General features: G+C 43.8%; 16 non-coding genes across 16 annotated transcripts; all 16 read left to right on the forward strand.

Moving 5' to 3' along the window:
* Positions 1 to 433: 433 nt before the first annotated feature.
* On the forward strand, positions 434 to 551 carry LOC130395293 (5S ribosomal RNA). Its single transcript, XR_008898366.1, has one exon. It is a non-coding gene; the product is annotated as a 5S ribosomal RNA (ribosomal RNA).
* Positions 552 to 1,080: 529 nt separating this feature from the next.
* On the forward strand, positions 1,081 to 1,199 carry LOC130399524 (5S ribosomal RNA). Its single transcript, XR_008902030.1, has one exon. It is a non-coding gene; the product is annotated as a 5S ribosomal RNA (ribosomal RNA).
* Positions 1,200 to 1,727: 528 nt separating this feature from the next.
* LOC130400617 (5S ribosomal RNA) lies at positions 1,728 to 1,846 on the forward strand. The gene has a single exon (XR_008903095.1). It is a non-coding gene; the product is annotated as a 5S ribosomal RNA (ribosomal RNA).
* Positions 1,847 to 2,375: 529 nt separating this feature from the next.
* Positions 2,376 to 2,494, forward strand: LOC130400629 (5S ribosomal RNA). Its single transcript, XR_008903107.1, has one exon. It is a non-coding gene; the product is annotated as a 5S ribosomal RNA (ribosomal RNA).
* Positions 2,495 to 8,253: 5,759 nt separating this feature from the next.
* On the forward strand, positions 8,254 to 8,372 carry LOC130401180 (5S ribosomal RNA). Its single transcript, XR_008903642.1, has one exon. It is a non-coding gene; the product is annotated as a 5S ribosomal RNA (ribosomal RNA).
* A 528-nt stretch (positions 8,373 to 8,900) lies between these two features.
* LOC130400672 (5S ribosomal RNA) lies at positions 8,901 to 9,019 on the forward strand. The gene has a single exon (XR_008903150.1). It is a non-coding gene; the product is annotated as a 5S ribosomal RNA (ribosomal RNA).
* A 485-nt stretch (positions 9,020 to 9,504) lies between these two features.
* LOC130395528 (5S ribosomal RNA) lies at positions 9,505 to 9,623 on the forward strand. The gene has a single exon (XR_008898576.1). It is a non-coding gene; the product is annotated as a 5S ribosomal RNA (ribosomal RNA).
* A 6,603-nt stretch (positions 9,624 to 16,226) lies between these two features.
* Positions 16,227 to 16,345, forward strand: LOC130401061 (5S ribosomal RNA). Its single transcript, XR_008903523.1, has one exon. It is a non-coding gene; the product is annotated as a 5S ribosomal RNA (ribosomal RNA).
* A 3,522-nt stretch (positions 16,346 to 19,867) lies between these two features.
* LOC130400640 (5S ribosomal RNA) lies at positions 19,868 to 19,986 on the forward strand. The gene has a single exon (XR_008903118.1). It is a non-coding gene; the product is annotated as a 5S ribosomal RNA (ribosomal RNA).
* A 529-nt stretch (positions 19,987 to 20,515) lies between these two features.
* On the forward strand, positions 20,516 to 20,634 carry LOC130400651 (5S ribosomal RNA). The gene has a single exon (XR_008903129.1). It is a non-coding gene; the product is annotated as a 5S ribosomal RNA (ribosomal RNA).
* A 519-nt stretch (positions 20,635 to 21,153) lies between these two features.
* LOC130400662 (5S ribosomal RNA) lies at positions 21,154 to 21,272 on the forward strand. Its single transcript, XR_008903140.1, has one exon. It is a non-coding gene; the product is annotated as a 5S ribosomal RNA (ribosomal RNA).
* A 529-nt stretch (positions 21,273 to 21,801) lies between these two features.
* On the forward strand, positions 21,802 to 21,920 carry LOC130400674 (5S ribosomal RNA). The gene has a single exon (XR_008903151.1). It is a non-coding gene; the product is annotated as a 5S ribosomal RNA (ribosomal RNA).
* Positions 21,921 to 22,449: 529 nt separating this feature from the next.
* Positions 22,450 to 22,568, forward strand: LOC130400685 (5S ribosomal RNA). The gene has a single exon (XR_008903162.1). It is a non-coding gene; the product is annotated as a 5S ribosomal RNA (ribosomal RNA).
* A 528-nt stretch (positions 22,569 to 23,096) lies between these two features.
* Positions 23,097 to 23,215, forward strand: LOC130400697 (5S ribosomal RNA). Its single transcript, XR_008903173.1, has one exon. It is a non-coding gene; the product is annotated as a 5S ribosomal RNA (ribosomal RNA).
* Positions 23,216 to 23,734: 519 nt separating this feature from the next.
* LOC130399540 (5S ribosomal RNA) lies at positions 23,735 to 23,853 on the forward strand. Its single transcript, XR_008902046.1, has one exon. It is a non-coding gene; the product is annotated as a 5S ribosomal RNA (ribosomal RNA).
* A 530-nt stretch (positions 23,854 to 24,383) lies between these two features.
* Positions 24,384 to 24,502, forward strand: LOC130400708 (5S ribosomal RNA). Its single transcript, XR_008903184.1, has one exon. It is a non-coding gene; the product is annotated as a 5S ribosomal RNA (ribosomal RNA).
* The last annotated feature ends 498 nt before the right edge of the window (positions 24,503 to 25,000 follow it).

Here is a 25,000-nt window from a genome sequence, read left to right on the forward strand (position 1 = left end):
ATACAAAAACTGACAACGTCTCTCAAAACTATTTTTGTGAAACATGAGGACAGTATAGTGATACTGCCAGCAGGGAGCACCAGAGAGCTGAACCGACAGTTGTACATTTCTTAAACTTTCACCAACACAAACACGCACGCTCACTTCAGATCATGGGAGGACGTCAAAAAATCACCACCCATTCTCTGACACTTTAACCGTTAACCTTGGTTCAAACATTTAACATCACACGCACACGCAGTGTATTTCAGATAATTAATGAATTCAGATGTCACAATGATCGTTTACATGGATAAGGAGTCCTACTGAATCAATTACTGCCGTTTATATCTAACTAATGATTGTTTTTGTAAAAGTGTAACGTCGAGCCTCAGCAGCTTTCTCACTCCTTATGTGCTACTGTATAAAACCTGGTTTTGCGCCCTCACTAATTGCCTACGGCCATACCACCTGAACACGCCCGATCTCGTCTGATCTCGGAAGCTAAGCAGGGTCGGGCCTGGTTAGTACTTGGATGGGAGACCGCCTGGGAATACCAGGTGCTGTAAGCTTTTTCTTTTTCAACTCGAGCTCATTGCCTCCGTGGCCTACCGTGGCGTACCGTGACCTGATGTTTACTGCCAACCGCTTTGGAGGATTTAAGCAACATACAAAAACTGACAACGTCTCTCAAAACTATTTTTGTGAAACATGAGGACAGTATAGTGATACTGCCAGCAGGGAGCACCAGAGAGCTGAACGACAGTTGTACATTTCTTAAACTTTCACCAACACAAACACGCACGCTCACTTCAGATCATGGGAGGACGTCAAAAAATCACCACCCATTCTCTGACACTTTAACCGTTAACCTTGGTTCAAACATTTAACATCACACGCACACGCAGTGTATTTCAGATAATTAATGAATTCAGATGTCACAATGATCGTTTACATGGATAAGGAGTCCTACTGAATCAATTACTGCCGTTTATATCTAACTAATGATTGTTTTTGTAAAAGTGTAACGTCGAGCCTCAGCAGCTTTCTCACTCCTTATGTGCTACTGTATAAAACCTGGTTTTGCGCCTGCACTAATTGGCTTACGGCCATACCACCCTGAACACGCCCGATCTCGTCTGATCTCGGAAGCTAAGCAGGGTCGGGCCCGGTTAGTACTTGGATGGGAGACCGCCTGGGAATACCAGGTGCTGTAAGCTTTTTCTTTTTCAACTCGAGCTCATTGACTCCGTGGCCTACCGTGGCGTACCGTGACCTGATGTTTACTGCCAACCGCTTTGGAGGATTTAAGCAACATACAAAAACTGACAACGTCTCTCAAAACTATTTTTGTGAAACATGAGGACAGTATAGTGATACTGCCAGCAGGGAGCACCAGAGAGCTGAACCGACAGTTGTACATTTCTTAAACTTTCACCAACACAAACACGCACGCTCACTTCAGATCATGGGAGGACGTCAAAAATCACCACCCATTCTCTGACACTTTAACCGTTAACCTTGGTTCAAACATTTAACATCACACGCACACGCAGTGTATTTCAGATAATTAATGAATTCAGATGTCACAATGATCGTTTACATGGATAAGGAGTCCTACTGAATCAATTACTGCCGTTTATATCTAACTAATGATTGTTTTTGTAAAAGTGTAACGTCGAGCCTCAGCAGCTTTCTCACTCCTTATGTGCTACTGTATAAAACCTGGTTTTGCGCCTGCACTAATTGCTTACGGCCATACCACCCTGAACACGCCCGATCTCGTCTGATCTCGGAAGCTAAGCAGGGTCGGGCCTGGTTAGTACTTGGATGGGAGACCGCCTGGGAATACCAGGTGCTGTAAGCTTTTTCTTTTTCAACTCGAGCTCATTGACTCCGTGGCCTACCGTGGCGTACCGTGACCTGATGTTTACTGCCAACCGCTTTGGAGGATTTAAGCAACATACAAAAACTGACAACGTCTCTCAAAACTATTTTTGTGAAACATGAGGACAGTATAGTGATACTGCCAGCAGGGAGCACCAGAGAGCTGAACCGACAGTTGTACATTTCTTAAACTTTCACCAACACAAACACGCACGCTCACTTCAGATCATGGGAGGACGTCAAAAAATCACCACCCATTCTCTGACACTTTAACCGTTAACCTTGGTTCAAACATTTAACATCACACGCACACGCAGTGTATTTCAGATAATTAATGAATTCAGATGTCACAATGATCGTTTACATGGATAAGGAGTCCTACTGAATCAATTACTGCCGTTTATATCTAACTAATGATTGTTTTTGTAAGAGTGTAACGTCGAGCCTCAGCAGCTTTCTCACTCCTTATGTGCTACTGTATAAAACCTGGTTTTGCGCCTGCACTAATTGCTTACGGCCATACCACCCTGAACACGCCCGATCTCGTCTGATCTCGGAAGCTAAGCAGGGTCGGGCCTGGTTAGTACTTGGATGGGAGACCGCCTGGGAATACCAGGTGCTGTAAGCTTTTTCTTTTTCAACTCGAGCTCATTGCCTCCGTGGCCTACCGTGGCGTACCGTGACCTGATGTTTACTGCCAACCGCTTTGGAGGATTTAAGCAACATACAAAAACTGACAACGTCTCTCAAAACTATTTTTGTGAAACATGAGGACAGTATAGTGATACTGCCAGCAGGGAGCACCAGAGAGCTGAAACCGACAGTTGTACATTTCTTAAACTTTCACCAACACAAACACGCACGCTCACTTCAGATCATGGGAGGAGCGTCAAAAAATCACCACCCATTCTCTGACACTTTAACCGTTAACCTTGGTTCAAACATTTAACATCACACGCACACGAGTGTATTTCAAGATAATTAAGAATTCAGATGTCACAATGATCGTTACTGGATAAAGAGTCATACTGAATTCAATTATTGACGTTTAATCTAACTACATGATTGTTTTTGTAAAAGGTTGTAGTCGAGCCTCAGCAGCTTTCTAATCCTTATGGTGCTACTGTATAAAACATGGTTTTGCGCTGCACTATTGCTACGGGCCATTACACCCTGAACACGCCCGATTCTCGTTCTGATACGGAGCTAAGCAGGGCGGGCCTGGTTAGTACTTGGATGGGAGACCGCTGGGAATACCAGGTGCTGTAAGCTTTTTCTTTTTAAACTCGAGTCATTTGCCTCCGTGGCCTACCGTGACATGATGTTTACTGCCAACCGCTTTGGAGGATTTAAGGCAAGGCAAGGCAAGGCAACTTTATTTATATAGCACTTTTCATACACAAGGCAGACTCAAAGTGCTTCACATATAAACATTGTCATACAATAAAATAAAATAATAATAGATAAGTAAAAGAAAAACATATGCAAAGAAATGGGTAAATTAAAAAGGCATTTTAGTATTAAATAAAAAATAGAGGCAAAGTTAAAAAGCTTTTTAGAAAGTGCAATGTATTTAAGATTTTAGCAGAAGGCTATAGCAAACATAAAAGTCTTCAGTCTTGTTTTAAAGGTGCTCAGAGTTGGGGCAAGTCTTAAATCCTCTGGGAGTTTATTCCAGCTATTTGTTGCATAGTAACTAAATCCTGCTTTCCCATGTTTTGTGTTTACTCTGGGGATAATTAACAGATTGGTCTCAGAGGATCTTAGTGGTCTAGAAGGCTGATGTAGTGGAAGCATATCAGTTAAATATTTTGGGCCTAAACCATGTAGGGATTTATAGGTTAGCAACATGATTTTAAAATCAATTCTCTGACCTACAGGAAGCCAATGTAACGATTTCAGAATTGGTGTAATATGATCAAATTTTTTGGTCTTTGTTAGAACTCTAGCAGCAGCATTCTGAACAAGCTGAAGCTTCCTCAGAGTTTGTTTTGGGAGACCTGTGAGGAGACCATTGCAGTAATCAAGCTTACTAGTGATAAAGGCATGTACAAGTTTTTGTAAGTCTTCGGTGGACATGAGCCCTCTAAGTCTTGCTACATTTTTAAGGTGATAATATGCCGATTTTGTAACTGATTTGATGTGACTGTCAAAATGTAAATCTGAATCCATGATAACCCCTAGATTTCTGGCTTTGATTGAGGTTTTCAGGGACAGAGAGTGAAGGTGTTGGGTTACTTTAAGCCTTTCCGTTTTAGAACCAAATACAATTATCTCTGTTTTGTCCTCATTTAGTTGAAGGAAATTTCGGCACATCCATTCCTTCACTTGCTCAATGCACTGGCACAGCAGATCTATGGGCCGATAGTCATTTGGTGATAGCGATACATAGATTTGCGTGTCATCAGCATAGCAATGATGGTCAATATTGTTATTTTGCATGATTTGCCCTAGTGGGAGCATGTAGATGTTGAATAAAGAGGGTCCTAAGATCGAACCTTATGGTACTCCACATGTCACGTTGGTTGATTCTGATACAAAGTCGCCAATGGAAACAAAGTAGTTCCTATTTTGTAGGTAGGACCTGAACCAATTTAAGACAGTGCCTGAAAGCCCCACCCAGTTTTCTAACCTTTCCAGAAGTAATGTATGGTCTACAGTGTCGAATGCAGCACTGAGGTCAAGTAGCATTAGTATTGCAGGTTTTGCCAGAGTCTGTGTTAAGACGGATGTCGTTTACAACTTTAATAAGGGCGGTTCCTCAGTGCTGTGCAGGGGTCGAAAATCCTGATTGGAAGGTGTCCATAGCAACCAGTTGATGCCCAGGAAGTGATTAGTTGCTGGAGGAAAACTTTCTCAATGATTTTACCTATGAAGGGTAGATTTGATATTGGTCTGTAGTTGTTAATAATAGAGGCATCTAGGCTCCGCTTTTTAAAAGGGGTTTAATAACTACAGTTTTCAAAGCTTTTGGAACTTTGCCTGGACTGGAGAGAGTTGTTAACTATCTGCAATATGTCTACTGCTAGGCTAGTCGAAAACATTATTAAAGAGGTTGGTAGGTATAGTATCAATGGCAACAGGTGGATGGCTTTAGTTGTGTCACAGTTTCCACAAGATTTGAGAGTCTATAACATCAAAGCATGCCCATCCTTGCCACGTAATTTTTGCCTGAACAGGGTGGTAGTCCAACATTTTTGTTTGACGTGGAGATATTGATGGCGCGTCTGATACCTTCCAATTTTATCAATATAAAAAGCTGCAAACTCATTGCATTTCTGCGTGGAATGGAGATCAGGTGGACTTTCTGTTGGGGGGTTGGTCAGTCTGTCAACAGTTTGCAAATAGGGTTTTTGCATTATTAGTGTTGGTTTTAATGATATTGGAGAAAAAATGTTTCTCTAGCATTTTTTAAGTCTAAATTGTAGGCACGGAGGCTCTCTTTATAGATATCATGGTGAATATGAAGTTTTGTTTTACGCCAGATGCGTTCAACCTTCCTGCATTCTTTTTTCTGTGCTGTTACAGACAGCAGCTTTTTCTCCAGGGTGCCTTTTGCTTTCCAGAAATCGTTTTAACCTTATAAGGTGCAATGATATCTATGACTTTCAAAATTTTCAAATTAAAGTTTTCTACAAGATCATCAGCAGAACATGGGTTTAGAGGTGGTAGCAAGGAGATGGCCTTTTTAAAAAAGTACATTAGAATCTTCATTGATATACCGTTTTTTTGACAGTGTTTGATTTTGTCTGTATGTCGGGAATAAAAGATATGTTAAAGAAAACACAAAAGTGGTCAGACAAGGAAGGATCAGTCACAGAGAGATCAGAAACATTGAGGCCCTTTGTGATAACCAGGTCTAGAGTGTGCCCCTTACAATGAGTAGCCTCTTTCACATGTTGAGACAGTTCAAATGTGTCCAAAATGGTAAAAAGTTTTTTGGCACACTTGTCATTCAAATCATCAGTATGAAAATTGAAGTCACCAGTTATAACTAGACAGTCAAATTCTGTGGAGATGCTACGACAATAATTCTGTGAAGTCATCGAAAAATTTGCAGAATATGTGGGTGGCCTGTAAATAATTAATAGGAGAACTCTGGGGGAGCATTTCAATACAGCACTAAGGTATTCGAACGATGGAAAATCACCAAATAACATCTGTTTCCCCTGAAATACATTTTTAAATATAGCAGCAACCCCTCCACCTCTTTTTCCAGATCTACATGCATCAAAAAAGTTATAGTCGGGAGGAGCTGTCTCTATCAGAACGGTTGCACTGTTATTTTGTTCCAGCCATGTTTCAGTTAAAAACATAAAATCCAGTTTAGAAGTGTTAATAAGATCATTAACTAAAAATGATTTGTTATTAAGAGACCTCACATTAAGTAGAGCCATCCTGATGGTGCTGTTGATAGGCTTTAAGGTGTTTTGGTTTGGAGGCAATAGATATGAGATTTGTGAGGTTAGCAGTGTGTCTAAGTTTCCCTTTGTTTACTCTCTTAGTGGTTACAGCATGAATGCGAAAGTTGCCCTGCTTTGACGTAGGCAACCTTGGGTTCAGCAGATTATGAGAAACTTCCTTTATACTGTGTCTACGGCTGAACCCTTTTTTGTCTCAGTAATACTCAGGACTACTATCAGTACGGTGGTGGGGGTGGGGCGCCATCCTCCTGGGTGTTAGCGTCCTGCGGCCATGACGTGGCGATGCTATCATTGACACAGATGCAAGTTTGATGCCAGCATATTCCAGTTTCTTAAATTCGGCTGGAAAATCGCAAAGGGAGACATCGGAGACTCTATCCCAGCTGGAGTTGTTGTTGTGGCTATGGGAGAGATGAGGCTGGAGGTCATCGTCGATGGGGGAATGCAGAGGAGGGGGGTGGCCGTTCCTCGCCAAGCCAGCATCAGCGATGGGGGAGGGCACAGTGTTGATGGCGTCGGGCGGGCTGTTGTCTCTCTTCAAGGTCTGTGGGCTGTCTGCTATCTGTGTGTCAGATAGTGGCAGAGTAGTTGTGTGGGGGAGGCTGTAGTCTCGCTTCTTCTCAACCAGTGCTCTGATTGTGGCCTGTGCGTCAGACCATGGCAAGATTGTGGCCTGTGCGTAAAGCGAGAAGAGAAGATTGTCCCTCAACAGTTTTGAGCCTAACCTGTTTGAGTGTAGGCCATCTGCTTTGAAAAGATATTTGCGCCCCCAGAATAAGTTGAAATTGTCAATAAAGTCCCTTCCTCTTTCATTGCAGACTCTGGAAAGCCATGTATTCAGTGCAAGTAGACGACTGAATCTGTTTATTCCCCTGTCAACTGTTGGTATGGGTCCACTGATGGAAGACTTGATGTGAATTTTGTCCAGTGTATCCAATAGATCAATGTAATCCCTCTTCAGAAGTTCTGACTGTTCTCTTTGAACATCATTAAATCCTGCATGCACAATAATCTGTGAGATTTTGGGGTTCTCCAATATGACTTTGTCTAGTTTATGGTTGATATGACTAACCATTCCATATGGGAAGATGCATGTTTTGATCTTCTTACCGGTTATATCCTTGATAGTTGAGTCTCCTATAATCAGAATGTCTGGTTCATCTGCTTTCTCTGAGATGGGCCCTTGTTGGACGGTGGCAGACACATGCGCAGCCCGCCTCCGTGGCGACTGGTTGTTCCATGTCTGCCCGTACCGTCTGTGCGGACACATTTCAGGGGTCAATGTTGCACAGGTGGCCGAGGCATGCGCAGCCCGCATCCGTGGCGACTGGTTGTTCCGTCTCTGTCCGCACTGTCCGTCCGGACGCATCTCGGGGCTCAGGGGTGCATCGGTGGCAGGCGCGTTCGTGGACTCTTGAAGTGGCAGGAACCGGTTCTTCAGTGGCAGGGTTGATTTGAGTGACGGGCTAATCCGGCTGATACATGTAACTTTAGCTTTGGGTAGCTTAGCATTTGGTGTTGAATGAAGCAACATACAAAAACTGACAACGTCTCTCAAAACTGTTTTGTGAAACATGAGGACAGTATAGTGATACTGCCAGCAGGGAGCACCAGAGAGCTGAACCGACAGTTGTACATTTCTTAAACTTTCACCAACACAAACACGCACGCTCACTTCAGATCATGGGAGGACGTCAAAAAATCACCACCCATTCTCTGACACTTTAACCGTTAACCTTGGTTCAAACATTTAACATCACACGCACACGCAGTGTATTTCAGATAATTAATGAATTCAGATGTCACAATGATCGTTTACATGGATAAGGAGTCCTACTGAATCAATTACTGCCGTTTATATCTAACTAATGATTGTTTTTGTAAAAGTGTAATGTCGAGCCTCAGCAGCTTTCTCACTCCTTATGTGCTACTGTATAAAACCTGGTTTGCGCCTGCACTAATTCCTTACGGCCATACCACCCTGAACACGCCCGATCTCGTCTGATCTCGGAAGCTAAGCAGGGTCGGGCCTGGTTAGTACTTGGATGGGAGACCGGCTGGGAATACCAGGTGCTGTAAGCTTTTTCTTTTTCAACTCAAGCTCATTGCCTCCGTGGCCTACCGTGGCGTACCGTGACCTGATGTTTACTGCCAACCGCTTTGGAGGATTTAAGCAACATACAAAAACTGACAACGTCTCTCAAAACTATTTTGTGAAACATGAGGACAGTATAGTGATACTGCCAGCAGGGAGCACCAGAGAGCTGAACCGACAGTTGTACATTTCTTAAACTTTCACCAACACAAACACGCACGCTCACTTCAGATCATGGGAGGACGTCAAAAAATCACCACCCATTCTCTGACACTTTAACCGTTAACCTTGGTTCAAACATTTAACATCACACGCTCACGCAGTGCATTTCAGATAATTAATGAATTCAGATGTCACAATGATCGTTTACATGGATAAGGAGTCCTACTGAATCAATTACTGCCGTTTATATCTAACTAATGATTGTTTTTGTAAAAGTGTAATGTCAAGCCTCAGCAGCTTTCTCACTCCTTATGTGCTACTGTATAAAACCTGGTTTTGCGCCTGCACTAATTGTTTGCGGCCATACCACCCTGAACACGCCCGATCTCGTCTGATCTCGGAAGCTAAGCAGGGTCGGGCCTGGTTAGTACTTGGTTGGGAGACCGCCTGGGAATACCAGGTGCTGTAAGCTTTTTCTTTTTCAACTCGAGCTCATTGCCTCCGTGGCCTACCGTGGCGTACCGTGACCTGATGTTTACTGCCAACCGCTTTGGAGGATTTAAGCAACATACAAAAACTGACAACGTCTCTCAAAACTATTTTGTGAAACATGAGGACAGTATAGTGATACTGCCAGCAGGGAGCACCAGAGAGCTGAAACGACAGTTGTATATTTCTTAAACTTTCACCAACACAAACACGCACGCTCACTTCAGATCATGGGAGGACGTCAAAAAATCACCACCCATACACACGCACACGCAGTGTATTTCAGATAATTAATGAATTCAGATGTCACAATGATCGTTTACATGGATAAGGAGTCCTACTGAATCAATTACTGCCGTTTATGTCTAACTAATGATTGTTTTTGTAAAAGTGTAACGTCAAGCCTCAGTGGCTTTCTCACTCCTTATGTGCTACTGTATAAAACCTGGTTTTGCGCCAGCACTAATTGCTTACGGCCATGCCACCCTGAACACGCCCGATCTCGTCTGATCTCGGAAGCTAAGCAGGGTCGGGCCTGGTTAGAACTTGGATGGGAGACCGCTTGGGAATACCAGGTGATGTAAGCTTTTTCTTTTTCAACTCAAGCTCATTGCCTCCGTGGCCTACCGTGACCTAATGTTTACTGCCAACCGCTTTGGAGGATTTAAGCAACATACAAAGACTGACAATGTCTCTCAAAACTATTTTTGTGAAACATGAGGACAGTATAGTGATACTGCCAGCAGGGAGCACCAGAGAGCTGAAACGACAGTTGTACATTTCTTAAACTTTCACCAACACAAACACGCACGCTCACTTCAGATCATGGGAGGACGTCAAAAAATCACCACCCATTCTATGACACTTTAACCGTTAACCTTGGTTCAAACATTTAACATCAAACGCACACGCAGTGTATTTCAGATAATTAATGAATTCAGATGTCACAATGATCGTTTACATGGATAAGGAGTCCTACTGAATCAATTACTGCCGTTTATATCTAACTAATGATTGTTTTTGTAAAAGTGTAACGTCGAGCCTCAGCAGCTTTCTCACTCCTTATGTGCTACTGTATAAAACCTGGTTTTGCGCCTGCACTAATTGCTTACGGCCATACCACCCTGAACACGCCCGATCTCGTCTGATCTCGTTCAGGTGCGCAAAGCAGGAAGTGAAGGAAGCAGGAAAAAGTTTGTTGGCAGAGTAGGCTGATACAGCAGCCTGGTGTTTTTTCTTCTTGTTGATTTGTAGATTATATTATTTTGACAAAATCGTAATTTAATTATAGTTCTAAATCTCCCCACAGCTTTTTTTGCTGTTTGGGGAGGCTTTCATTTGACGGATGGACCACATGGCAGCAGACAAAGGACCGGAGCAGACAATGCCTAGCAGTGGAGTTGGAGCACTGGAGGAAGAGGGAAGGAATGGGATTGAGAATCGGCCAGAAACGGGAGAAGGACGGCAGAAAGAGTACGGGAAAGAGCTGACAGTGGACGTTGAGGTGGAGGGAACAGCGGTGATTTCTATGATGGATATTCTGCGGGAAGTGGCAGTGCAATGTGGAGTGGTGAGCGGATGCCGTGTGAGAGGGGAAAAAAAACTATGAAATCACCATGAAGGATGAGGTGGGAAAGCGCAAGCTCCTGGACGGCGTGCGTGTAAAAGGAGCCTTAGTGCATGGCAGGGAGATTGTGAACAGTGACATGGTGGTGTCATTTATTAACTTGCCTGTTTACATGGAAGATGCAACAATACTGGCAAGGCTGGAGGAGTGGGGTGTGCGGCCAATATCTGTCATCAAACGGCGCAAGTGGCCGGGGACGGAGATTGCGGACGGGACAAGATTTTTAAAAGTCCGCTTTAATGAGCAGGTACGATCGCTCCCGTACTCAACCAAGTTAGAGACACTGAGAGGAGCGGAGTACTTTAGAGTGATACATGATCGACAGGTGCGGGTGTGCCGACTCTGCATCAAGCCAGGACACATCTTCAGGGAGTGCCCTGATTTCAAGTGCTTCAGGTGCCAGAAGACAGGGCATTATGCGCGGGAGTGTGAGGAACGGAACGCAGCGGCGAGGGAGGAGGAGAGAGGAGAACAGATGGAGGATAAAGACGGAGAGAACGATGACGGAAGGGGAGCTGAAGAGGAGACGGGAGGTGAGAACGAGGAAGCGGAAAAAGAACTGGATTGGCGGTATAGATCTGACAGCGGCGACAGTGCTGAGAAGGACGGTGACGAACAGATGATGGAGCAGGGGGGAAAAGCGGAGTACGATGATGTGTCGGAGGCTACAGACGGTGAACGAGGGAGAGCAGAACAACCGGTGGAAAAAATAGATGAGGAGCAAAGACAGGAGGGCAGAGGACGAAAAGGAGGGAAGAAGACAAAAGAACTGGCCGCCAAAAGGAAAGCAGAGGAGGAGAAGACACGGGGAGTGAGAAGTAAAGGACCGCGGTCTGGCATGTGAGTCTTGCTTTGGTTTTTGGTTTAAATATTTTCTTTCTTTTAGCTCTCATGACCACAGTAACTTCTGTTAATGTGAATGGTTTAAGGGACAGGGGCAAACTGAGGTCACTTTTAAATATATATAGAAGTGACATCCTATGCATACAGGAGACAAATTGGGATGACGTAAAAGTTATAGAGGTGAAGGAGGTGTGGGGGGGGGGGATTTATTATAATAACGGGGCTAAGAACGCAAGAGGGGTGGCTATAATGATTAAAAAACATAGGGTAGATGAGATAAAAGAGATATATAAAGATAGGACAGGGAGGATAATAGTCATAGAGTTTAAGTATCAAAATGTGTTGTTTAGACTAATTAATATATATGTTCCGAATATAGAAATAGATAAAAGAATTATAATAGAGGAGCTGAAAGGGCTAGTGATTGGGAGATGTATAATAGTAGGGGATTTTAATACTAAATGTAGCAGGTTAGATATAGGGCAAGGTGTAGTGTTCAGATGGGAAAAGTCGAGGGAGAGCTTGTTAGACATGATGAAGGACAAGAATTTAGTAGATGTGTGGAGAAATGAGAATCCAGAGAGGAGGGAATTCACCAGGAGACAAATGAGGGATGGTGTACTGAAACAAAGCAGGATAGATTTGGTTTTAACACAGGGAGAGAACATAAAACATATAGACCGAATAAGACATGAAATAAATGCACTGAGTGACCACGATGGGGTGAGATTCAGAATTAAAGTAGGGAGAGAGGAGATAGGGGGAGGGATGTGGATTTTGAATGCAGGTTATATTGAAGAGGATGAATATAAACAACAGATTAGGGAGTTATTAGATATGGAGAATGAGAAAATTAAAGAATATGTTGAAGAGAATAGGGCAGATACTCAGATTGGGGAGATATGGGAGAAAGTGAAGAATAAGATTAAATCAATAAGCATTTGGTACAGTAAGAAAAGAAAAGTGAAAATGATGAAGAATGAGAAGGAGTTGAGGGAAAGACTGAGGGTAGAGCTGAGTAAAGCAGAGAATGAAGAAGGTTACAGCATGGAGAATTATATAGAGGTAAAGATGGAACTTCAGAGATATGAGGCAGAGAAATGTAGAGGAGCAATTTTACGGAGCAAAGCTAAATATGCGCTGGAGGGAGAAAGGTGCACAGCGTATTTTCTGGGCCTAGAAAAAAGCAAACAAAGCAGGACATATATACATGAAATCAGGAAAAAGGAGGGGGAGGTAGTAGCAGACTATGTGGCCATACTGGAGAGGGTGCAAGAGTTTTATGGGGAGTTATATCAGAGGGGTGGATTAGAGGAGGACAGTATAGTGGAGGTACTGGATAGTGTAGAAAGCAAGCTGAGTGTGGACGATAGTGAATGGTGTGACAGAGAGATAAGTAGGATGGAGGTGATGGAGGCGATAGAGGGGCTGAAAAGCGGGAAGAGTCCTGGGAGTGATGGGATAGGGATTGAATTTTATAAAGTATATAAGGAGCAGATGGCATCAATTTTAGTAGAGGTATTCAGGGAGACTGAGAAAACAGGGATAGTGCAGGGTAGGATGGTAGAAGGTGTGATTACCTTAGTTTTTAAGAAGAAAGGAAGTAAACTAGACTTGCAGAATTATAGGCCTATAAGTCTGCTAAATGTAGATTACAAAATTCTGGCCAAGGTGTTGGCTAACAGAATAAAACGAGTGATAGGGAATATAATTAAAACATCTCAAAGTTACAGTATACCAGGTAGGGATATAGCTGACACAATAGCGACAGTTAGGGATACAATAGAATTCATGAAGAGAGACGGGGCAGGGGGAATAGTGTTAGCTATAGATTGGAATAAAGCATTTGATAGGGTGGAGCATGAGTTTTTATTTAGATTACTGGTGAGATTTGGATTTGGAGAGAGATTAGTGGGGTGGGTCAGGAGGTTGTACGAGGGTGCAAGGAGCTGTGTCAAAGTAAATGGAGTGCTGACTGACAGATTTTGTCTTGGGAGATCGATAAGGCAGGGATGTCCCCTATCGGCGTTGCTCTATGCCATTTCAGCAGAGCCCCTGGCCTTACTAATTAAAAACGACGCAAGAGTTCAGGGCATACAACTACCATCTGGGAGCATACATACAATAAATCAATATGCAGACGACACAACAATAACGGTGAGGGATGGGAACAGTGTGAAAAGGGTGCTAGAATTGGCAGAGATATATGGGAGAGCGTCGGGCGCGAGAATAAATAAAGAAAAATCCGAAATAATGTATATAGGTAACATAGAGAGAGAGGGAGTAGGTTTAAGGGTGCAGGATAGGTATATTAAAGTGTTGGGCATATATTTAGGTGTTGAAACTAAAGAGGCAACTGAGACAACATGGACAGGAGTTATCAACAAAATAAAAACTGTATGTGGGAGGTGGAAGGCAAGGAAGCTCAGGTTAAAGGGAAAGGTTACAGTGGTTAATAGTTTGCTACTATCAGGCTATGTGTATGTGTTGTCTGTATTAGAAATGCCAATATGGGTTAAGAACGACCTTAACAAAATTGTGTGTGATTTTATATGGGAGGGGAAGGGAGTTAAGATTGCACATGGGACAATGGTGGGAAAAAGGTGTGAAGGAGGGCTGAATTTATTAGATATAGAAACAAAAAAGACAGCATTAAGGATTAAAACGGTGAAGAAATATATTGTGGGAGGATATAAATATGGGTGGAAGGATTTTATGGAGAAATATATGAATGATGTGGGTGGCATAGGACAGTATGTGTGGTACATGGGCCTAAAACAGTCAATGACGATAACCATACCAGAATTTTATAGGGAGGTCTTTGAAGCCTGGAGGAAATTCCTACCGAAGATGCAATATGAATGCGAGAGGATACAACCGTTGGTAAAACTGCCTCTGTTTTTAAACGAAAAAATTAAACACAATGGCAAAACATTATATGAGCCCAAATTCATAGAAGGAGGGATTAGACAAATAAAGGACATCATTTATGAGGTCATCCCAGGATTCTTGAGAAACAATTGCATTTATGATCAGGTATGCGAGGTGGAGGGGATGGATAATAGAGAGAAAATAAATAAAATATATGAAAAGATTAAAACCAGTATACCCTTAGAGTGGGCCAGGATCATCCAAAGTGAATGTGTGGTGAAGGGAGAAACAAGTATGCCTGAGCTATATGTGATGGAGAATGGGAAAAAGACTAAAATTGGAGAAATGAGTGTGAAGAAAGTATACAGATGGTTGATAGTGGATGTGATGAAGGAGCCGGCAGCTGAGAAAGTGTGGAGCAGAGTGTTTGTGGGTATGAATGTAAAGAAAATATGGTCAAATATGGGGATAAGGTATAATAGTATAGAGTGTGAGAACAACGATTTCTTGATCAGACACAATAGGATTTATACAAACGTGGTGCTAAATAAGATTAATAATGATGTAAATGTGATGTGTGATGTTTGCAAAAGTGGTCATGAGAGCTTTTTACATTATTTTTTGGACTGTGGGGAGTTAGTTGATTTCTTTGAGTTTTTGAAAGAACTGTTGAAAGAAAACTGGGCTGCTGATTTAGACTTGGAGGGAGGGTGGAGGACATTGTTTTTGTTTGGTACGTTTGAAAAAAGAATAAATGTTAATTTTTGTCTAATGAATTTTGTTTTGAGCCATGCCAGACTCGCGGTCGTCTGCAGGAGGAACTACGCACACTTTGAGGGGCGGAAAGCGAAAATAAAAATGTTGTTTAAATCAATAATGAAAAGAGATGTGAACTTAATGTATAAGTATGGAGGAGACAAGGCGGAAAATTTCTTTTTGAGTGGGAGTAAATTAGTCTCTGAAGGGGAGGGAGGGGAGATTGTGTTTAACTGGTGAAAAGACCGGGTCATGCAGATTGAGCTGTATTTTTTGATTTGGCGCAATATTTGTCCTGCCTTCATTGGGATTAATTGATGTGGGGAGGATAAGGGAAGGAGATTAAGTTGGGTTTGTAAAAGTTTTTGTTTCCCCAGAGATGATGTATGTAAATAATACTCTGTTATCGGTTGCTGTAAATGTGTGAACTGGAAAATAATAAAAAAAGATAAAAAAAAAAAAAAAGAACACGCCCGATCTCGTCTGATCTCGGAAGCTAAGCAGGGTCGGGCCTGGTTAGTACTTGGATGGGAGACCGCCTGGGAATACCAGGTGCTGTAAGCTATTTCTTTTTCAACTCGAGCTCATTGACTCCGTGGCCTACCGTGGCGTACCGTGACCTGATGTTTACTGCCAACCGCTTTGGAGGATTTAAGCAACATACAAAAACTGACAACGTCTCTCAAAACTATTTTTGTGAAACATGAGGACAGTATAGTGATACTGCCAGCAGGGAGCACCAGAGAGCTGAACCGACAGTTGTACATTTCTTAAACTTTCACCAACACAAACACGCACGCTCACTTCAGATCATGGGAGGACGTCAAAAAATCACCACCCATTCTCTGACACTTTAACCGTTAACCTTGGTTCAAACATTTAACATCACACGCACACGCAGTGTATTTCAGATAATTAATGAATTCAGATGTCACAATGATCGTTTACATGGATAAGGAGTCCTACTGAATCAATTACTGCCGTTTATATCTAACTAATGATTGTTTTTGTAAGAGTGTAACGTCGAGCCTCAGCAGCTTTCTCACTCCTTATGTGCTACTGTATAAAACCTGGTTTTGCGCCTGCACTAATTGCTTACGGCCATACCACCCTGAACACGCCCGATCTCGTCTGATCTCGGAAGCTAAGCAGGGTCGGGCCTGGTTAGTACTTGGATGGGAGACCGCCTGGGAATAACAGGTGCTGTAAGATTTTTCTTTTTCAACTCGATCTCATTGCCTCCGTGGCCTACCGTGGTACCGTGACTGATTTACTGCCAACCGCTTTGGAGGATTTAAGCAACATACAAAGACTGACAACGTCTCTCAAAACTATTTTTGTGAAACATGAGGACAGTATAGTGATACTGCCAGCAGGGAGCACCAGAGAGCTGAAACGACAGTTGTACATTTCTTAAACTTTCACCAACACAAACACGCACGCTCACTTCAGATCATGGGAGGACGTCAAAAAATCACCACCCATTCTCTGACACTTTAACCGTTAACCTTGGTTCAAACATTTAACATCACACGCACACGCAGTGTATTGCAGATAATTAATGAATTCAGATGTCACAATGATCGTTTACATGGATAAGGAGTCCTACTGAATCAATTACTGCCGTTTATATCTAACTAATGATTGTTTTTGTAAAAGTGTAACGTCGAGCCTCAGCAGCTTTCTCACTCCTTATGTGCTACTGTATAAAACCTGGTTTTGCGCCATGCACTAATTGCTTACGGCCATACCACCCTGAACACGCCCATTGAGGAAGTGATACGCCCATTGAGGAAGTGTTTGGTGTGCTTGAGTGGTGAGAGGAGGACGGTGTTGGAGCGAGGATTCTTTTGGTGGTAAATCAAGTATTTATAGATATTTTTTTGGTTAGTTTTGCGTCTAGTCGTTTATTCCCCCGACAGCTTGCTGTTTGGGGGAGTATTAGTATACTTTAGTTCGGTTTTTTTTCGATGTCTCACGCGGTTTCGAAAACTCGAATGGAAGACGGCATGGAACGGAACACGGCTCCTGCTGCGGTGACGGATGGTGGTTGTGTGGCGAAGAGGACATCGGAGGACGTACTAGGCGGGAGACCGGTGACTGCGGAGAGAGCAACAAGAGAGAAGGAGGACAAGGTTGCGGATGGTGGCCCGAGCTACTGCAGGGAGTTGTCTGTGGCTGTGGAGCTTGTGGGAGAGGAGAAAATCCCGATGATGGAGATGCTAAGGGCGATGCAGAGTGTATGTGGATTGGTCTTGGGATGTCGCTACCTCTCATTGAACCAATATGAAGTAACGATGAATCACCCCAACGGGAAGAGGCGATTGTTGGATGGTTTTAGGATAAGGGGGACCAGCGTCGTCGCAAAAGACTTGACTGCAGATGAGATGGTGGTGTCCTTTATGAGTCTACCAGTGTACATTACGGATGAGGAGATTCTGAAGAAGCTTGCGGACTGGGGTGTGGAGGCAGTTTCGCCGATTGCAAGGAGGAAGTGGCCTGGGATGACCATATGTGAGGGTACACGGTTTGTTAAGGTGAAGTTTAACAAGGAAGTACGGTCCTTGCCTTGGTCCACACGTTTTGACACTGAAAAGGGTGCTGAATATTTCCGAGTCATCCATGACAGACAATTAAAGGTGTGTAGATTGTGCATCCAGCCTGGACATATAGTGAGGGACTGTCCTGACTTCCTCTGTCGGAAGTGCGGGAAGCAGGGACACTATGCAAGGGAGTGTGTGGCTGTGATTAAATGCAGAGAGTGTGGTAATAGAAAGGGAAATTGTGTGTGTAAGGAGGAGCAGGTGGGAGGGGGTGCCCTCTCAGTTGACCCAGACTCAAGGGCTGTATCGTTGGAGAGTGAGGAAAGTGGAGGGGAAGAGAGTGCGGAAGAGGAGATGGAGCACGGGGAGCTGTCTGACGGGGAGACAGTCTTGGACAGTCAGCTACAGGTTGTGCTGAAGGACCCGGGTGTGGGGGGCATGGGGTTGCCCGGGGGGCAAAGCTCTCAAGGAGAGCTTTCCTCTCTACCGGCATCTGGGCACCCTACACCAGCGGAGGGCGTAGCCAAGGTGCCGCGGGGGTCTGGACAGTTGGGGAACGAGGCGGGACATGGCACGGGGGCTAGCCTAGAAGTGGATTTGGTTGTGTCAATGGCCCCGGCATCAGGGGGAGATGGGGGCACAGGGTTGGGGGGGGGCAGGAGTTCTCAAGCGGGGCTCCTCTCTTTACAGGCGCCCGGGTGGCCTACAGTAGAGGAAGATGCAGCCTGGGGGTCTTGTGCTGTGACTATTGAGGCTACAGCCGACGCGTCTCATTGGCGTGGTATGGCGCCTATAATTTCCCCCCCCACACTGGCTGATGGAAGGGAGAGGGAGAATAAGTCTGGGAATGAGGCGTTGGGTGTTTGTAGGGAGAGGGCGCCCAGGGTCAGACGCAGGAGAGGGGTTGATTCCGATGAGGAACAGAGGAACTTGAAAAAGAAAGGGGTACGTAAAAAAAAAAATTGATTTTAACAGTAATACCCACTCTGTGTCTTTTGATTTCAATGGTCACACTCACATCAATTAATATCAACGGTCTTAACAATATGGCGAAGTTTGATGAGGTGTTAATCAATTTTAAATCCGATATTTTAGTGCTGCAGGAAACAAACTGGACACAGGCTAAAATGCCAGAAATCAAGGAGAAATGGAGGGGACTGTTATTCGTCAATTGTGGGACGGCAAGATCGTGTGGTGTGGCAATACTTGTAAAGGAGGATGTGGTTGGGAATGTGAAGGAGGTTCTGAATGATGGGAAGGGGAGGATTTTCATAAGTATTTTGTTAGGAACAGCACTTTAGTCATGGTAACGGAATCAGGGACGTTAGGATTTAGTGTGTAGTGTGGGCATTGTTTTTCCTGCTTGTTAAGACCTGGCAGACCACTCCGACGCAAATGTTTGTTGTGTATGATTAGGGTTAACCTCTCTATATGATTGTTGCGTACATTTGTGATTATCAACTGTCTGTATGTCTTCTGTGTGTCATACTGTGTTTGGTTATGACCGTAAAAGATTGTAAATTACGGTAAATACGGAATTTTAATAAAAAAAAAAAAAAAAAAAAACACGCCCGATCTCGTCAGATCTCGGAAGCTAAGCAGGGTCGGGCCTGGTTAGTACTTGGATGGGAGACCGCCTGGGAATACCAGGTGCTGTAAGCTTTTTCTTTTTCAACTCGAGCTCATTGCCTCCGTGGCCTACCGTGGCGTACCGTGACCTGATGTTTACTGCCAACCGCTTTGGAGGATTTAAGCAACATACAAAAACTGACAACGTCTCTCAAAACTATTTTTGTGAAACATGAGGACAGTATAGTGATACTGCCAGCAGGGAGCACCAGAGAGCTGAAACGACAGTTGTACATTTCTTAAACTTTCACCAACACAAACACGCACGCTCACTTCAGATCATGGGAGGACGTCAAAAAATCACCACCCATTCTCTGACACTTTAACCGTTAACCTTGGTTCAAACATTTAACATCACACGCACACGCAGTGTATTTCAGATAATTAATGAATTCAGATGTCACAATGATCGTTTACATGGATAAGGAGTCCTACTGAATCAATTACTGCCGTTTATATCTAACTAATGATTGTTTTTGTAAAAGTGTAACGTCGAGCCTCAGCAGCTTTCTCACTCCTTATGTGCTACTGTATAAAACCTGGTTTTGCGCCTGCACTAATTGCTTACGGCCATACCACCCTGAACACGCCCGATCTCGTCTGATCTCGGAAGCTAAGCAGGGTCGGGCCTGGTTAGTACTTGGATGGGAGACCGCCTGGGAATACCAGGTGCTGTAAGCTTTTTCTTTTTCAACTCGAGCTCATTGACTCCGTGGCCTACCGTGGCGTACCGTGACCTGATGTTTACTGCCAACCGCTTTGGAGGATTTAAGCAACATACAAAAACTGACAACGTCTCTCAAAACTATTTTTGTGAAACATGAGGACAGTATAGTGATACTGCCAGCAGGGAGCACCAGAGAGCTGAACCGACAGTTGTACATTTCTTAAACTTTCACCAACACAAACACGCACGCTCACTTCAGATCATGGGAGGACGTCAAAAAATCACCACCCATTCTCTGACACTTTAACCGTTAACCTTGGTTCAAACATTTAACATCACACGCACACGCAGTGTATTTCAGATAATTAATGAATTCAGATGTCACAATGATCGTTTACATGGATAAGGAGTCCTACTGAATCAATTACTGCCGTTTATATCTAACTAATGATTGTTTTTGTAAAAGTGTAACGTCGAGCCTCAGCAGCTTTCTCACTCCTTATGTGCTACTGTATAAAACCTGGTTTTGCGCCTGCACTAATTGCTTACGGCCATACCACCCTGAACACGCCCGATCTCGTCTGATCTCGGAAGCTAAGCAGGGTCGGGCCTGGTTAGTACTTGGATGGGAGACCGCCTGGGAATACCAGGTGCTGTAAGCTTTTTCTTTTTCAACTCGAGCTCATTGACTCCGTGGCGTACCGTGACCTGATGTTTACTGCCAACCGCTTTGGAGGATTTAAGCAACATACAAAAACTGACAACGTCTCTCAAAACTATTTTTGTGAAACATGAGGACAGTATAGTGATACTGCCAGCAGGGAGCACCAGAGAGCTGAACCGACAGTTGTACATTTCTTAAACTTTCACCAACACAAACACGCACGCTCACTTCAGATCATGGGAGGACGTCAAAAAATCACCACCCATTCTCTGACACTTTAACCGTTAACCTTGGTTCAAACATTTAACATCACACGCACACGCAGTGTATTTCAGATAATTAATGAATTCAGATGTCACAATGATCGTTTACATGGATAAGGAGTCCTACTGAATCAATTACTGCCGTTTATATCTAACTAATGATTGTTTTTGTAAAAGTGTAACGTCGAGCCTCAGCAGCTTTCTCACTCCTTATGTGCTACTGTATAAAACCTGGTTTTGCGCCTGCACTAATTGCTTACGGCCATACCACCCTGAACACGCCCGATCTCGTCTGATCTCGGAAGCTAAGCAGGGTCGGGCCTGGTTAGTACTTGGATGGGAGACCGCCTGGGAATACCAGGTGCTGTAAGCTTTTTCTTTTTCAACTCGAGCTCATTGCCTCCGTGGCCTACCGTGGCGTACCGTGACCTGATGTTTACTGCCAACCGCTTTGGAGGATTTAAGCAACATACAAAAACTGACAACGTCTCTCAAAACTATTTTTGTGAAACATGAGGACAGTATAGTGATACTGCCAGCAGGGAGCACCAGAGAGCTGAACCGACAGTTGTACATTTCTTAAACTTTCACCAACACAAACACGCACGCTCACTTCAGATCATGGGAGGACGTCAAAAAATCACCACCCATTCTCTGACACTTTAACCGTTAACCTTGGTTCAAACATTTAACATCACACGCACACGCAGTGTATTTCAGATAATTAATGAATTCAGATGTCACAATGATCGTTTACATGGATAAGGAGTCCTACTGAATCAATTACTGCCGTTTATATCTAACTAATGATTGTTTTTGTAAAAGTGTAACGTCGAGCCTCAGCAGCTTTCTCACTCCTTATGTGCTACTGTATAAAACCTGGTTTTGCGCCTGCACTAATTGCTTACGGCCATACCACCCTGAACACGCCCGATCTCGTCTGATCTCGGAAGCTAAGCAGGGTCGGGCCTGGTTAGTACTTGGATGGGAGACCGCCTGGGAATACCAGGTGCTGTAAGCTTTTTCTTTTTCAACTCGAGCTCATTGACTCCGTGGCCTACCGTGGCGTACCGTGACCTGATGTTTACTGCCAACCGCTTTGGAGGATTTAAGCAACATACAAAAACTGACAACGTCTCTCAAAACTATTTTTGTGAAACATGAGGACAGTATAGTGATACTGCCAGCAGGGAGCACCAGAGAGCTGAACCGACAGTTGTACATTTCTTAAACTTTCACCAACACAAACACGCACGCTCACTTCAGATCATGGGAGGACGTCAAAAAATCACCACCCATTCTCTGACACTTTAACCGTTAACCTTGGTTCAAACATTTAACATCACACGCACACGCAGTGTATTTCAGATAATTAATGAATTCAGATGTCACAATGATCGTTTACATGGATAAGGAGTCCTACTGAATCAATTACTGCCGTTTATATCTAACTAATGATTGTTTTTGTAAAAGTGTAACGTCGAGCCTCAGCAGCTTTCTCACTCCTTATGTGCTACTGTATAAAACCTGGTTTTGCGCCTGCACTAATTGCTTACGGCCATACCACCCTGAACACGCCCGATCTCGTCTGATCTCGGAAGCTAAGCAGGGTCGGGCCTGGTTAGTACTTGGATGGGAGACCGCCTGGGAATACCAGGTGCTGTAAGCTTTTCTTTTTCAACTCGAGCTCATTGCCTCCGTGGCCTACCGTGGCGTACCGTGACCTGATGTTTACTGCCAACCGCTTTGGAGGATTTAAGCAACATACAAAAACTGACAACGTCTCTCAAAACTATTTTTGTGAAACATGAGGACAGTATAGTGATACTGCCAGCAGGGAGCACCAGAGAGCTGAACCGACAGTTGTACATTTCTTAAACTTTCACCAACACAAACACGCACGCTCACTTCAGATCATGGGAGGACGTCAAAAAATCACCACCCATTCTCTGACACTTTAACCGTTAACCTTGGTTCAAACATTTAACATCACACGCACACGCAGTGTATTTCAGATAATTAATGAATTCAGATGTCACAATGATCGTTTACATGGATAAGGAGTCCTACTGAATCAATTACTGCCGTTTATATCTAACTAATGATTGTTTTTGTAAAAGTGTAACGTCGAGCCTCAGCAGCTTTCTCACTCCTTATGTGCTACTGTATAAAACCTGGTTTTGCGCCTGCACTAATTGCTTACGGCCATACCACCCTGAACACGCCCGATCTCGTCTGATCTCGGAAGCTAAGCAGGGTCGGGCCTGGTTAGTACTTGGATGGGAGACCGCCTGGGAATACCAGGTGCTGTAAGCTTTTTCTTTTTCAACTCGAGCTCATTGACTCCGTGGCGTACCGTGACCTGATGTTTACTGCCAACCGCTTTGGAGGATTTAAGCAACATACAAAAACTGACAACGTCTCTCAAAACTATTTTTGTGAAACATGAGGACAGTATAGTGATACTGCCAGCAGGGAGCACCAGAGAGCTGAACCGACAGTTGTACATTTCTTAAACTTTCACCAACACAAACACGCACGCTCACTTCAGATCATGGGAGGACGTCAAAAAATCACCACCCATTCTCTGACACTTTAACCGTTAACCTTGGTTCAAACATTTAACATCACACGCACACGCAGTGTATTTCAGATAATTAATGAATTCAGATGTCACAATGATCGTTTACATGGATAAGGAGTCCTACTGAATCAATTACTGCCGTTTATATCTAACTAATGATTGTTTTTGTAAAAGTGTAACGTCGAGCCTCAGCAGCTTTCTCACTCCTTATGTGCTACTGTATAAAACCTGGTTTTGCGCCTGCACTAATTGCTTACGGCCATACCACCCTGAACACGCCCGATCTCGTCTGATCTCGGAAGCTAAGCAGGGTCGGGCCTGGTTAGTACTTGGATGGGAGACCGCCTGGGAATACCAGGTGCTGTAAGCATTTTTCTTTTTCAACTCGAGCTCATTGACTCCGTGGCCTACCGTGGCGTACCGTGACCTGATGTTTACTGCCAACCGCTTTGGAGGATTTAAGCAACATACAAAAACTGACAACGTCTCTCAAAACTATTTTTGTGAAACATGAGGACAGTATAGTGATACTGCCAGCAGGGAGCACCAGAGAGCTGAACCGACAGTTGTACATTTCTTAAACTTTCACCAACACAAACACGCACGCTCACTTCAGATCATGGGAGGACGTCAAAAAATCACCACCCATTCTCTGACACTTTAACCGTTAACCTTGGTTCAAACATTTAACATCACACGCACACGCAGTGTATTTCAGATAATTAATGAATTCAGATGTCACAATGATCGTTTACATGGATAAGGAGTCCTACTGAATCAATTACTGCCGTTTATATCTAACTAATGATTGTTTTTGTAAAAGTGTAACGTCGAGCCTCAGCAGCTTTCTCACTCCTTATGTGCTACTGTATAAAACCTGGTTTTGCGCCTGCACTAATTGCTTACGGCCATACCACCCTGAACACGCCCGATCTCGTCTGATCTCGGAAGCTAAGCAGGGTCGGGCCTGGTTAGTACTTGGATGGGAGACCGCCTGGGAATACCAGGTGCTGTAAGCTTTTTCTTTTTCAACTCGAGCTCATTGCCTCCGTGGCCTACCGTGGCGTACCGTGACCTGATGTTTACTGCCAACCGCTTTGGAGGATTTAAGCAACATACAAAAACTGACAACGTCTCTCAAAACTATTTTTGTGAAACATGAGGACAGTATAGTGATACTGCCAGCAGGGAGCACCAGAGAGCTGAACCGACAGTTGTACATTTCTTAAACTTTCACCAACACAAACACGCACGCTCACTTCAGATCATGGGAGGACGTCAAAAAATCACCACCCATTCTCTGACACTTTAACCGTTAACCTTGGTTCAAACATTTAACATCACACGCACACGCAGTGTATTTCAGATAATTAATGAATTCAGATGTCACAATGATCGTTTACATGGATAAGGAGTCCTACTGAATCAATTACTGCCGTTTATATCTAACTAATGATTGTTTTTGTAAAAGTGTAACGTCGAGCCTCAGCAGCTTTCTCACTCCTTATGTGCTACTG

Source organism: Gadus chalcogrammus, chromosome 12 (assembly GCF_026213295.1).
Source record: "Gadus chalcogrammus isolate NIFS_2021 chromosome 12, NIFS_Gcha_1.0, whole genome shotgun sequence".
Taxonomy (NCBI): domain Eukaryota; kingdom Metazoa; phylum Chordata; class Actinopteri; order Gadiformes; family Gadidae; genus Gadus; species Gadus chalcogrammus.